At 41.3% G+C, this 12,737-nt stretch overlaps 1 protein-coding gene across 1 annotated transcript in view; it reads right to left on the bottom strand.

The window, feature by feature from the left end:
* Positions 1–12,737, bottom strand: part of Jmy (junction mediating and regulatory protein, p53 cofactor) — a 62,804-nt gene that overhangs the window by 41,476 nt on the left and 8,591 nt on the right. The gene's annotated exons all lie outside the window — the stretch shown is intronic.

Genomic DNA, 12,737 nt, shown 5'->3' with positions numbered 1-12,737 from the left:
GAATGAGGAATAAAGACAAAACCCACTATACCAATAAAAAACAAGTAGCCCTAAATACAGCTTTGCAAAGAATGCCATTAAATGCAATGATACTAAATGCAAACTGACTAAACAATCTAAAGGTATAGAGTTTGTCAGAATACATAAAGAAGAACAAGAAGTGGTAAGACATGCACAAAACTCAGGAGGCAGTATTCAAGGCCAGTGTGGTCTACACAGATTCTGTCTCAAAAAGTAGGATAAGGGCTGGGAAAATGTCTTAGTGGTAGAGTGCTTGCCTAGCATGCATGAAGCCCTGGTTTTGATTTCTCAGTACCACATAAACAGAAAAAGTGCTGTGGTTCAAGTGGTAGAGTGCTAGCCTTGAGCAAGAGAAGCTCAGGGACATCATCTAGGCCCTGCATTCAAGCTCTACGACCAACAAAACAAAACAAAAACCAGTATAAGCCTGGCCAGGCACTAGTGGCTTCCTAATATCTGAGGATCACAGTTCCAAGCCAGCTGGGAAAGGAAAGTCCACGAGATTCGTAGCTCCATAAGTAAGCACCAAAAAGTTAGAAGTGGAGTTGTCGCTGAAGTCATAGAATACTAGCACTAGCATTCAGCAAAAGCTCAGGGACAGTAATCAGGCCGGGAGTCACAGGACTGGCCAAAAAAAAAAAAAATAGAGACAAAGATAAACATTTCACTTACACATTTTTAAATAAGTCAAATAGAGGCATAACTGTAGTCTTGTTTTATGAGTCAAGGTCTCACTAAGTAAACAAGGCTGACCTTAAATTCAGAATCCTTCTAGCTTCAGCCTCCTGAAGACAGCAAGGATTTACAGGCATATACCACACCACACCACACCACACACACCTGTTATGTAACTTGAAAACATTTTATATACGGTACTGCTTACACAGCTTACACAGCAAAAGGAAAATTATCTCCAATGACACATGTGACTTTTTAATGAGACAAGGTAAGAGAAGTATGAAAACAATATATGCTTCTCTTCCTCCTTCCCTCACCAAGACCCATTATTTAGAAGTGGCTAGGTCGGTTGGCCACCGGTAAAGTCTGTGTTTCCCTTCTCCACCTCACCACTGTCGCATGTGGCATTAACACCAAAGTTTCTGATCAGGCCCTAGCCAGGAACCTCTCTCTTCTTTTCCACACAAAAGTTCTTTCTATAGAGGCCTGCGTTCTCTTGCATAGAGCCTAGCTAGGCTTCCACTCACTACTCCCCCACTTGATTTGTAACTAAATAGGGGATTTTGAAAAATGCTCTTGTTTTAGCTGAAAGTCCAAAAGTAGAGACCATTGAACTAGGTCAGGTTTTAGGGATTCTCTTGAAACACTTCCCTCTTGTGCTGCTTATTCACTGTAGGACCAAGTGAGATGAACTGTTTTCACCATGAAAACTCCAGCTGTTAGCCTGAGACCACGAGTGATCAGATAGGAAGGGTAGAGGAGGAGAAGATGGTTTCATGTGGCAACATAAGAAGTCAACAGTTTCGGAGTTCTGAGCATTCTAGAAGGCAGATCTCCTCAGAGGTCGTTTTTGCCTGCCCTAAAGTCTAGGTTGACTACAAAGCTCCCCACGGAATTAGTCAGAAAGAAGAAATCAGCAATCCTTTTTACCAGGAGCAGTGCAGGGACAAAGTCCAGAACCATCATCAACTTTCAGACATATCAGAAGAAATGTTTCATAATCTCTACGTATCATCTACAAACAAGATTCTTGATATATAGCCTACTTATAAATACAATTTTAATAAAAATGTTCCCATATGTTTCCCAAACACCTCCCGACTCCATTGAGAATGACGGTCATCAGGTGAACCTAGGAAACTATTAGCATGAAGGTTATGCATAGAGAAAGCATAAACAGGTAAACACCACCAGCAAGAATTAGGGACATGTTCCTAAAGCTTCAAAACTGCTTGCCCCCAGTAAACAATAAAACTGACAGACTCAACCAGGGCTTTGCTATATCATCTCAAGGGGCTAAGAATGTGCCTACCTAGAGAAGATGTAATAGAAACATAATCAATGGTGATAGTAAGGCCAATGAAAAATAACTGATGAAAATCAGTTTGCCAAAGATCAATCAATTCACCAGAATTCAAGTAACTAGTTCAAAAAGGCAAGTGCCAAAAATTACACAGATAAATTCACCCTAAACTGCCAAAAGTGGTACTTTAAGCCATGTCTAAAAGAATCTGCCAAGGCCGGGAATATGGCCTAGTGGTAGAGTGCTTGCCTTGCATAAATGAAGACCTGAGGTAGAGTCCCCAGCACCACATATAAAGAAAAAGCAGGGGGCTGGGGATATGGCCTAGTGGCAAGAGCGCTTGCCTCGTATACATGAGGCCCTGGGTTCGATTCCCCAGCACCACATACACAGAAAATGGCCAGAAGTGGCGCTGTGGCTCAAGTGGCAGAGTGCTAGCCTTGAGCAAAAAGAAGCCAGGGACAGTGCTCAGGCCCTGAGTCCAAGGCCCAGGACTGGCCAAAAAAAGAAAAAAGAAAAAGCCAGAAGTGGCATTGTGGCTTAAGAGCTAGATAGAGTGCTAACCTTGAGCAAAAAGAAGCCAGGGACAGTGCTTAGGCCCTGAGTCCAAGCGCCAGGACTGGCAAAAAAAAAAAAAGAAGAAGAAGAAGAAGCATTGAGCACAAAAGCTCAGGGACAGCACCAAACCCCTGATTTCAATCCTAGGACCAGCACATACCCTCAAAAACAAACAAACTAACAAGAACTTGCCACCGCAATTAAACTGTAAGCCAGTTTGCTATGCTACACTTGTTTTTCTGAGTGGTCACATCTTTGGGTAATGAGAGGATCTTGTATATTTCAAAATCTCCTACTTCTAATATCAAACACTTTATAAAGTTTCTCTCTACCAAAATACTTAATCATGGTTTTGGGAATAAGCTCAAACAAATATTTTGTCATGTTTCCAACAAAAGGAGCTAAATCAGGTTGGAATCATCTAGCTTAAGCTACATGTGAAAAGTATTATGAAAGTAGCAATGCCAGCTGCAGTAGGAACAACAATCTCTAATCAAAGAGCTCCTTTCTCAGGTCCCCCAATCAGTTCCAACAGGCAAGGGCAATCACTTCCACCATCACTTAGCACCTCAGGGCTGCTGCATTCAGCATATCAGAAACCAAATAAAAGGGGCTGGGGATATGGCCTAGTGGCAAAGAGTGCCTGCCTCATATACATGAGGCCCTGGGTTCGATTCCCCAGCACCACATACACAGAAAATGGCCAGGAGTGGCATTGTGGCTCAAGTGGCAGAGTGCTAGCCTTGAGCAAAAAGAAGCCAGGGACAGTGCTCAGGCCCTGAGTCCAAGGCCCAGGACTGGCCAAAAAAAGAAAAAAGAAAAAGCCAGAAGTGGCGTTGTGGCTGAAGAGCTAGATAGAGTGCTAACCTTGAGCAAAAAGAAGCCAAAAAAAAAAAAAGAAACCAGATAAAAGAAAGATGGGACAAGAAAACTAAAATAAGTGTGATATTAATAGATATCCCTTTACAGTTTTAAAAGCCAGACTTCTCTCCTCGAAGAATAAAATGCATTCAAGCTAGAAACCAGTTGGCTCATGACTAGCTGCTCAGGAGGTTCAGAGCTGGAGGATCAGGATTTGAGGTTAGTAACTGTGAAACTCTATCTCCAAAATAATTAGCAAAAAAGTAGCGCTAGGAGTGTAGCTAAAGTGTTCAGCGCACCAGCCATGAGCAGCAAGCAATCCAAGGGAGAACAAGATTGAGTGCAAACCCCAGTACCACCAAAAGAGAAAAAGAAAAAAGGAGGTTCATTCACAGACTTTTCTTGTATTCTATTGAAAATGGACGATTTTAAGACAAGCATTTTCTAATAAGTTTCAAGCACACAAAAACTGTAAAAAGAAAGACAAAAAAAGGGGGAGGGAGCTCACACCTGTAGTTCTAGGTACTCAAGAGGCTCTGGCAGGAAAGTCTGTGACTCTTATCTCCAATAAACTACTCAGGAAATACCAGAAGTGGTGCTGTGGCTCAAGTGGTAAAGTGCTTGCCTTGAGCACAAAGAAGCTCAGGTACAGCACCCAGGCCCTGAGTTCAAGCCCCAGGGACGGCCAAAAAAAAAAAAAGTAGCAACATCTCCCAATAGTTAAGTTTTCATCCACAGGCATTCACCAGTGAGCTATTTACAGGGATCAAATGCCACAATTCAAAAGAAAGTCCCTCTCACTAGGCTTCTTTGAGTTCTTTTAGAAACACTAAAGTAAGTATAATATAATTTAGATATTATTTTCTGCCTGAACAAAAACATGAGGTTGCTATATATGTATTAATCACAGTAAGCTATACCCAAATACATGTCAGAAAATTAGCTGTTTTGAAATACTGAAATATTAATTGTATATTACTTCCCATGTCTTTTATCCTCAAACAGAGTAGTACTTTACAAAGCTATTATACAGCCCTTAAACTCAATACTCTTGTAAAGAAGCCCAGGGCATCTCATCTAACACTGCTAATTTATTTATCTGTCTTTGCTATTAAGTTTCCTGTTTTTCCAACACTGGATTACTTTAGAAGCAATTATAACTCCAACTGACCAATCTTATTTGAATCTAAGTAACTAAAAATAATTTTGAAATTAATTTTAAAACTGCACTGCAAAAGATAAAATTTACAGATTTTAGTTTAAATCATTTTCTGTAAGACATCATGCAAGAATTCAATAAAGGGCTTCGGGTGTAGCTTGTGGTAGTGTGGTAGAGCACTGCTTGAAATTGCCTGCATCACTCAAAAAAACAATCAACAAACAAAACCCCGGAAAGCACAATCACTATTTATATACATAGTCTGCTCTGCTAAGCAAAGACTTCCAATAATGGTCCAGGGAATGAGCAGCATTGGACATTCAAAGATTATGAACTTTAAGATGCACAAGAAGTAAGTAATGCAAATATAAGAATAGAAACTATCAGGGCTGGGCATGTGGCTTAGCGGTAGAGTGCTTGCCTGGCATGCATGAAGCCCTGGGTTCAATTCCTCAGCACTACATAAACAGGAAAAAACCAGAAGTGGGCACTGAGGGCTGGGAATCTGGCTAGTGGCAAGAGTGCTTGCCTCACGTACATGAAGCCCTGGGTTAGATTTCCCAGCACCACATATGTAGAAAATGGCCAGAAGTGGCGCTGTGGCTCAAGTGGCAGAGTGCTAGCCTTGAGCAAAAAAAAAAAGCCAGAAACAGTGCTCAGGCCCTGAGTGCAAGGCCCAGGACTGGCAAAAAAAAAAAAAAGAAAGAAAGAAAGAAATGACAGAAGTGGGCACTGCAGCTCAAGAGGTAGAGTGCTAGCCTTGAACAAGAAGAAGCCAGGAACAATGCTCAGGCCCCAGGACTTGAACAATGTTCAAGCCCCAGGACTGGCAAATAAATAAATAAACATAATGTAAGTTAGATTCATTAGGATTAAGATGTTTATGGTAGAGAAAAACTGCATGAATTTAAATATGTAAGATGGAGGTTTGCTAAGCTTGAGAAGATCCAACTGACAAGAGACTAAGAATGTATATAGATTTGAATGTGAGTAAATCACTCCAGCAAAATACTTCAGGAGGACTCAATAGCAGCCAACACAAGATAAGGGCACTTCAGCAGAAGACAGAAGGAGATCAAGGGCCTGGAAAGTAAAGTTTGGGATCGTTTATAATTCAAGCTGATACAACTCTTGGGTAATTTTAGAAAATTATTTTGTTCTACTGAATCACATCAAAGACAGGAAATTCACAAATCATTAAATATGTTAGTCTAATAAGTAAAACACATCTTCTCTTGCTACCCTAATAGGTACATTATTTGTTCCCTATTAAAATCTAATCCTGATAAGAATGAGACATAGAAGTCTCTACTACATGATTATCTGAAACAAAACTGTTTAATGCAAAATTTCTCTAGTGCAAAGACTGTTCTTTAAAGCCAGGGACAGCAATTCACAAGAAAAAAATTCAGCTGAGCTCATAGAACTATTGAGCAGGACAGTGGGCAGTTATCAGAGGCAGGGAGCAGAGCTGTGGGAATAGCTGAGTGGTACAAAAGTCACAGTCAGAAAGAATTGTTAATGTTTAATACAAAAAAGATGACTACAATTTTGCATAGAGAAATATTTTGTCTATATCACAAAGTGGTAAATGTTTGAGAAGATGGATAATCCACATATCTTGAGTCAATCAATGTATAACATAGAAATGTAGCAAAACATCACAGTGTACTCCAGTCTGTAGCCCATTGTGAGCTACTATTGCTAACCAAAAAAAAACTCATAACTTTTTTTTTTTTTTTGGCCAGTCCTGGGGCTTGGACTCAGGGCCTGAGCACTGTCCCTGGCTTCTTGCTCAAGGCTAGCACTCTGCCACTTGAGCCACAGCGCCACTTCTGGCCATTTTCTGTATATGTGGTGCTGGGGAATCGAACCCAGGGCCTCATGTATACGAGGCAAGCACTCTTGCCACTAGGCCATATCCCCAGCCCCCCTCATAACTTTTTTAAGACCTTTCTTCAAAATCTCTGACTTGAGGAATGTAATACTGCTACTGCCTGTACTTGTTTTTGTCACTGACAAACTTCTTGAAGTTAAACCTTTTTAAAAAGTGTAATATTTTTAGAAGTTTCAGTCCATGATTATTTGGCTTCATGTTTTGGAGCTCATAGCAAGACAGACTATCATGGTAAGGAGGGAATGGTAGAGAAAAACTGCCTCAATTCATTATGGCCAAGAGAGCAAAGAGGAAGAGGGGACTGGGATCTTAAATAGTTCCTTCATGTTTCACAATGACCTAACTTCCATCAGATTTCACATCCTGATAGTTCTATTACCACCCAAAGCTATGTGGCGACCAGACTCTATCATATAGCCTTTGAGAAGCAAGTAAGATCCAAATCATAGCATTATCCTTGAAGAGCTAAAAAGCAATTTGTAAAATCTTAATACAAATTTTAAGCTACAACCTCCTATACATTATGACTGGTTCCTCTAATGTAAGTTATCAAACTCCAGACTGACTGACTCGTACTTACCGATTTAATTGAGTTTGAACTCAAGGCCGCTAGTTTGAAAGGCAGGTGCTCTACCACTTGTGCCATGCCTCTAACTTCATTTTTCCTTAATTAGAGAAGTGTTTAAAAAGCAACATATCCTGATGCTGGTGGCTCTTGCCTGTAATCTTAGCTTCTAAGGTAACTGAGACCTGAGGATGAACCTGAGATTCGAGCCCTAGCACTCTCACACAGACACATGCACACACATGCACACACATACACACAGAGAAATTCACACACACACACACACACACACACACACACACACACACACCCCAATTCCAGGACTGGAGGGAGTGAAGCAGGAGGATTATGAATTTGAGGCAAATTAGGATTAAAAAAAAAAAAGAGGGCTGGGGATATGGCCTAGTGGCAAGAGTGCTTGCCTCATATACATGAGGCCCTGGGTTCGATTCCCCAGCACCACATATACAGAAAATGGCTGGAAGTGGCGCTGTGGCTCAAGTGGCAGAGTGCTAGCCTTGAGCGGGAAGAAGCCAGGGAAAGTGCTCAGGCCCTGAGTCCAAGGCCCAGGACTGGCAAAAAACAAAAAACAAACAAACAAAAAAAAGACATGCTCTAACATTAGGCCTCTCTAATTTTTAAACTTCTACAAGAAATTCCCAATTTTTCATAGCCCTTCTCATTGAAGGGCCCTTGATCTGGCCCTAGAAATGCAGAACTTGACACACACATACACATACACACACATATTACATACACACACAAAGTAGTACAAGGCGTGGTGTCCTATACACTGGAATAAAATTGAATTAAATTAAAATATGCCAGGCACTGCTGGCTCATGCCTTTAATTCTAGCTTCTCATGAGGTTGAGATTTGAGGATCTTGGTTTAAAGACAGCCAGGGCAGGAAAGTCCATGAAACTCTCATCTCCAATTAACCATCAGAAACAGAGCTGTGGCTCAAATGGTAACAGCACTAGCCTTGAGCAAAAGAGCTCAGAGTACCTAGACCTTGAATTCAAGCCCCAGGTCCAGCACAAAAACATAAAGCAAAACAAACAAAAAAGAAACCAAGAGTGTGCAGTAGGGTCTGCAAATAATGAATAAAAGAGCTTGTCTAGAATGAGAAAGGCTAGGTCAACCAAGACTTGGTAACCTTAATGGCAGGATTTGGACTCTGCCTACAAGACAAAATGTAGTCAAAACAAGTCATGGAACAGCTTGACTAGTGACTTCTGGCCATTTGTTAAGACAGGAGAGGTAAGAAGAAGGCATATAAAGTAGCATTTTAAAACACTTTAGGAACTAGGTACAGAGACTACATTGAAAAGAAGACATTAGAGAAGAAAGGTAAAATCAGTCCAGGGTTGACGTAATGAAGGTCAAGACTAGATGTGAACAGACGCATTAAAATGAGAATTAGAAGAAGTGAGAGTAGGGCTGGGAATAAGCTCAGTGGCAAAGCACCTGCCCAGCAAGTGCAATGTCCTGAGTTCAATCTCTAGTACCAAAAAAGACAACCTCACCCCAAACCCACAGTTAAAAAGAAGTGAGAGTTATTCTAGTTTAGTTTTTTAATTTTTATTTTGTTTTAGAAATAGTGGGTATCAAACTCAAGGCCTGGAGCCTGTTAAGCAAGCGCTCTACCACTGACTAAAAGTCACCCCAAGACTTCGTAGTTTTCTACTTTTAAAGTCATGGACATTTCTGGATAAGGATGCTTTTAAATATAATTAGCATGTACTACAGGAAATGTAACATGAAAGCAAACAACAGTGTTTCTTTCCCTCTCTGAAAAAAAGCCTGTTGTAAAATTATCATGTGTTCTAATCAACTTGACAATACTTAATTTGATATATTTATTCTTACAATCATTCTCCCCTAAGAAATGTCTAGCCTATCAGGCCTATTTTTAATCTTAGCTTATTTTATAAAATTTTTATTATAGCCTGAAAGGTCTATATGTAAGTATACATAATTCAAAATTCAAGTAAATGGAGTATGGCAAGTGGTAGAGTGCCAGCCTTGAGCAAAAAAATAGACAAAGGCCTGAATTCAAAACCCCCATACTGGTATAAAAACAAAACAAAAAACTCGGTGAAAAAAAATATTTTAAAAAAGCACTTTCTCATATTTAAGAAAGTCATGAGCTGGGGCTTGCATAGTTCCTTGGCACAAAACTTCCTGAGCATGTCAGAGGTTCTGCCCACCTCTATCCTAGTGCTGTTTTTTGTTTGGTTGGGGATTTTGTTTGTTGTTGTTGTTTTGCATGTCCTAGGGCTTGAACTCAGGGCCTGGGCTCTGTCAATGAGCCTATCATCTGTGCTCAAGGCTAGTGCTCTACCACTTGAGCCACAGTGCCACCTCCAGCTTTTTCTGTTTTAGGTGGTACTGTAGAATCGAACCCAGGGCTTCATGCATGCTAGGCAAACACTCTACCACTAAGGCACATTCCCAGCCCCCCAATGCTGTTTTAAGATACTACGTGACCAGAAGTTTGAAAACCAGACTTACACCTGTTATCTCAGTACTCAAGAGGCAGGAGGGCCACTCACAAGTTCAAAATCAGCAAGGCTACAATAAAATACTACCGCCTCCCCCCACTGCCCAAAAGAGAGGTTGAATAGACAAATGAAACTTTACCATCTATACCCAAAAGATTAGCCACTGTGATTTGGATATGGAATGTCCCTTGTCTCTCCCCCAACAGGACTCCTGTGTTAAAGGTGCTACTTGAGAACACATGGTGTGCTCAGAGCACGAGAGATTAATTCGCTGATGAAGTCATAGCTGAATGAACTATCAGAAAGTGAGGTCTAGTCCTAGGAAGTAGGTCACTAGGTTGGGGTTTTATGTGTATGAAGGGTGTATGTTTTATTCCCAGGCCCTCCCCATTTCCTGGTGGCCAGGAAGTGAGCTCTGGTCTATCACTCCCTCTCTAGCATGATTGCTTTGCTTCACACCCAAAAGCAGGAAAGCTAGTAAAGCATGGACTAAGACCTCTCAACCTATTAATTAAAATAAACCATTCCTCTTTTACATTGGTAATGTCAAGATTCTTCAATGTCTATGTCTAACCTTTGCAAACTGATTTTTTTTCCTGTTAACCACTGAGAAAACTGGGATTCAGAAATTCAGATTCAGAAATCCAGATCCTTATGAAATTTCCTGTTCTAAAAAGCAAGCGCACGTGCATTCAGCTTTCCATGACCCACCCACCTTTTGTTTTCAAGTCTCACTGCTAACAATATTTTAGAGCTAATTAAAAGGTTGAATAAAGCAGCAACAATCAGGGAACAGGAAGAGACTGATTGAACATGCTGAGGATTTAGGAAGTGAAGGAAGCTAATTCAAATGTAACCACTGCTATGTGTGACAACCTACCTTCTCCGTTACAAGCACATGCACGCATGCACACACACTTTCATTCACTTTACTAAAAAAATTGTCCTAGTGGGCCTTGCTTTTATTATCAAGGACAAAACATGCCCAGATTTTTTTTCTGAATAATTATTTAGTGTCAAAGTGATGTACAGAGGGGTTACAGTTTCATACATAAGGTAGTGGGTACAATTGGTTACCTCCTCTCTCATTTGCCCCCCTCCCCCTTTCCATGCCCAGATTTCTTGTCAGAATTATTTGGTGGCCTGGGCATCATGTGGCATTACACAGCAAGTGGAGGAACTACCATATAAATTATTTGAAAGGCTGCCATCCTACCACCAGTGTTTTCACTTTATTGAAATACATACCTGAATACATACCTGAAAGTATGTATTCATCTTTTTTTGATAGGTCACAGGGCTTGAACTCTGGGCCTGGGTGCTGTCCAGGCTAGCACTCTAGCTCTTGAGCCACATCTCCACTTTCAGCTCCTACCCCGTTGGCTTTTAACTTCAATCCTCAGATCTCAGCCTCGCCTCCTGAGTAGCTAGGATTACAGGGGTGAGCCACTGGTGCCTAGCTCCTTCATCTATTTTCCTACATTTACTTCTTTTTTTTTTCAGAGAGATGAAAAATGGCCAAAAGTTTATTTGGGCATAAAAATGAAGAAAATTATCAAAATCAAATATTTAACATTATCCAGCTTTCATGTCTTTAAGAACTGTAAACTTAGGCTGGGAATATGGCCTAGTGGCAAAGAGTGCTTGCCTCGTATACATGAAGCCCTGGGTTCCATTCCCCAGCACCGCATATATAGAAAACGGCCAGAAGTGGCACTGTGGCTCAAGTGGCAGAGTGCTAGCCTTGAGCAAAAAGAAGCCAGGGATAGTGCTCAGGCCCTGAGTCCAAGGCCCAGGACTGGCAACAACAACAACAAAAAAGAACTGTAAACTTGGGGCTGGGAATGTGGCTTAGTGGTAAGAGTGCTTTGCTTGCTTAACATGCATGAAGCCCCGAGTTCAATTCCTCAGTACCACATAAACAGAACAAGCCAGAAGTGGCACTGTTGGTCAAGTGGGTAAAATGCTAGCTTTCAGTAAAAGAAGGGTGAGTGCCCAGGCCCTGAGTTCAAAGCTCCAAGACTGGCAAACAAAACAAAACAAAACATAAACTTCACTTAGCTCCATTATTCTTTGCAATATTTTCTTGATTATGATAAGGCACCAACATACAAAGACATAAAAAAGCTGAAGCTGCCTTATGCTTTAAACATGTGCTATTCAGGTTTTTAACGCCTCCAGTTAAAAATCTATTAGAGGGGCTGGGGATATAGCCTAGTGGCAAGAGTGCCTGCCTCGGATACAGGAGGCCCTAGGTTCAATTCCCCAGCACCACATATACAGAAAACGGCCAGAAGCGGCGCTGTGGCTCAAGTGGCAGAGTGCTAGCCTTGAGCGGGAAGAAGCCAGGGACAGTGCTCAGGCCCTGAGTCCAAGGCCCAGGACTGGCCAAAAACAAACAAACAAACAAAAAAAAATCTATTAGAACCACTCTCTCCATTGCAATCACTTTTTTTTTTTTCCTTTTTCACAGGTACTGGGGCTTGAACTCTGGGCTTGGGTGCTGTCCCTAAGGTTCTGTGCTTGAGGCTAATGCTCTACCATTTGGGCCACAGCTCCACTTCTGGCTTTTTGTGTGTGGTTAATTGGAGATAAGAGTCTCACCGCAATACTGAGATCTCAGCCTGTTTAGTAGTTAGGAGTACAGACGAGCCACCAGTGCTTGGCTCCATTGCAATCACTTTATGTCTGTCTCTAAGCCTGTTTATTCTACTCATTTATACCTCCTGATGGCCCAGGTCGTGCTTGCCCAATGAAAAGTAGCATCATAGGCCTTCTACAATACTGTCATTTTTCCAGTGTATCTTTTCCAGTGTATCCAGTGTAGCTTCAGCAGGGCTCCAGAGTTATATAACTTGGTTTGAAAAAATTTGGAAAGCCTTAATAGAAAGAAGGCATGGTCAGCAAAAGTCTTCTTTGAGTTCCTGACCCTTTTTGTTAAAAAAGCAAAAAGCTCTTTTTAGAGCTGGGTACCAGCGGTTCCCCCCTACCCCCCTACCCCCCCTCCCCCGTAATCTTAGCCATTCAGGAGGCTGAGATCTGAGGATCTCATTCGAAGCCAGCCCAGACATGAAGGTTCATGAGACTCTTATCTCCAATTAATCAGCAAAAATGTAGAAAGGGAGGTGTGGCTTAAGTGGTAGAACACTAGCCTTAAGTGGAAAAAAAAGCCAGGCAAGAGTACAAGGC

Source organism: Perognathus longimembris, chromosome 22 (genome assembly GCF_023159225.1).
Source record: "Perognathus longimembris pacificus isolate PPM17 chromosome 22, ASM2315922v1, whole genome shotgun sequence".
Lineage (NCBI taxonomy): Eukaryota > Metazoa > Chordata > Mammalia > Rodentia > Heteromyidae > Perognathus > Perognathus longimembris.
The sequence above is the reverse complement of the archived record's forward strand: the minus strand, read 5'-3'. Positions and strand labels throughout refer to the sequence as shown.